Genomic DNA, 2,408 nt, shown 5'->3' on the forward strand with positions numbered 1-2,408 from the left:
GTCACATGGCTGAACCTGAGTTGAAGGAATGAGACATTATTTTCCATGTCTTTAGGAGAAGAAAATAAAAGTCAAGAGACAAAGGACATGGGTAGAGGGAGGGGTGAAGAACTGGGGTCAACAATACAGTTTCCCACATGGAATTTAACTCTTGTAGTTCAGTCATGAGCCCAGAGCAGTAAGCTGCCTCTTAGAAAAGAAAGTTGCTTGTAATCACACTGGGATTGTCAAGGCATAGAACAGACACTTATTTGAAAGCTGGTGTTTAAAAGTTGATATTTTCTTCTCTTTCAAACCTACTCTAAACGGCCTAATATTCTGCAGAGGTGGGCAAGGGCTGGGAGGGGAGGCGATGCCATGGGGCACCTGCTTTAGGCCCTATTTCAAATTGAGAGGAGGAAGAAGGGGACAGAAGTGTATTTAGGATAGCAGAAGAGGCAGTTTCTCTCCCACTTGCACAACTTTCAAATATGTAAACTTTGCCCTCACCAGGTGGTTCAGTTGATTGGAGCATTGTCCTGTACACCAAAAGGTTAGGGTTCCATTCCCCGTCAGGAAAATATCTAGGTTTCAAGTTCAATCCCTGGTGGGGGCGTGTATGGGAGGCAACCTATCAATGTTGCTCTCTCACATTGATGTTTCCCTCTCCCTCTCTCTCTCTCTCCCTTCTTCTATCTCTAAAAATCAATGAAAGCATATACTCGGGTGAGGATTTAAAAAGTAGAAATTTTTCTTTTATTTTTTCAAGGCTAATATGTGAACATAATGTTCTGAGAATGATGAGAGGTTTTTATATGCAACATTGAAGCCCAAAGAAAGGCAAGAACTTGTGCCTTTTGATGACCTCAATGATCTATCCACCAACCAAAAGCTACAGGCTCAGGCCCTACTCCCAAAGACCCCACACCCATCAGGCCCTGCCCTCCAGGCTCCCTTTCTCCCTGGTTAGGGCCTGGTTGTGGGGAGAAGGGCTGGTCAGATGCTGGCTTGGTGTATTAGGAAGAGTAACCTAGGGTATTACTTTGGCAGAGTAATAATGCCTAGTGTTTCCTGGAGGAAAGTCTTCTAAAAATTGGTAAACACTATGGCAAGAACTGAATAACTGTTATCACACTGTTTAACACCTAAATTGTATCTATTGTTGCTGGGAAAAAAAGCAAATTTGGCTGGTGGGTGTTGAGGAGGTTGTTTTCAGGATAACCCAATTGCAAAGATTTTCTGAGATGATTCACTGAGTTACTGATAATAAGGCACAGAGAGGAGAGGGAGAAAAATAGTAACAATAGCAACCCATATATGAAACATGTCTTCTGTGCTGGGTATTACTACCAGATCATTTTTCTCACTACCCAAATACAGTAGCGATATGCATGTGATTTAATATCAACCAATCAAAATCTGACTCTTAAGTGAAGTGATGCAAGGTCCATGAAAACCACTAAGATTTAACCAATGTTGGCACCTGGGTCAGGCCACTGTGATGTTTAATTTTATGTGTCTGTTATGCCCAGATTTCAAGATCCCCAAGAAACCAACATCAGGGAGCCAGCCAGTGCGATGCAAAAGCATAAGAGTCTGTATTTCAAGCTAGCTTGAGCTCCCCGTCCACCAGACTCACCGACACAACGGCAAACCAAGTTTGGTTTGGAGACGGGTTTTATAGTAAGGGGAGGAGAAAGGACTGTGCTCTGCCGATTGGCCAGGAGCAAGTCGGTGTCTTGTTCCTGGGTGTGGCTAGCAGAGTCTTAGACTTCCGTGAAGAAGCTCCTTGTCAAGCACGTGGCCAAGGTAAGATGGAGGACGTAGCCTGGGGCAAGATGGAGGGCGTAACCCTTACCCTGGGGCAAGATGAAGGGCGTAGCCCTCGCCCTTTCAGTGTCAATTTGGGTGCTCAGATGCTTGGTCAAACATTATTCTGGGTGTGTTTTTGAGGGTGTTTCTGGATAAGATTCACATATGAATGGGCTGAGTGAGTAAGGCAGATGGCCCTCCCCAATGTGGGCAGGTTTCATCCAATCTATTGGAGGCTGTGTAGAATAAAAGGTGAGGGTAAAGGAGAATTTGCTTTCCTTGCCTGGCTGTTTTCAAGCTGGGACATTGGACTGGAACTTACATTATCAGCCCTCCTTGTTCTCGGACCTTCGGACTCAGACTGAAACTATACTACCGGATTTCCTGGTCTCCAGTTTCACAACAGCAGAATGTAGGACTTCTCATCCTCCATAATTGTATGAGTCAAGTCCTTATAATAAATCCTAGATAGATAGATAGATAGATAGATAGATGATAGATAGATAGATAGATAGATAGATAGATAGATAGATAGATAGACCCTATTGGTTCTATGGTTCTATGTCTCTAAAGATATAGAACCATAGAACCAACTTGATTCCAGAATGCACACTTTT

The sequence above is a fragment of the Myotis lucifugus genome, unplaced genomic scaffold (assembly GCF_000147115.1).
Source record: "Myotis lucifugus unplaced genomic scaffold, Myoluc2.0 scaffold_606, whole genome shotgun sequence".
NCBI lineage: Eukaryota > Metazoa > Chordata > Mammalia > Chiroptera > Vespertilionidae > Myotis > Myotis lucifugus.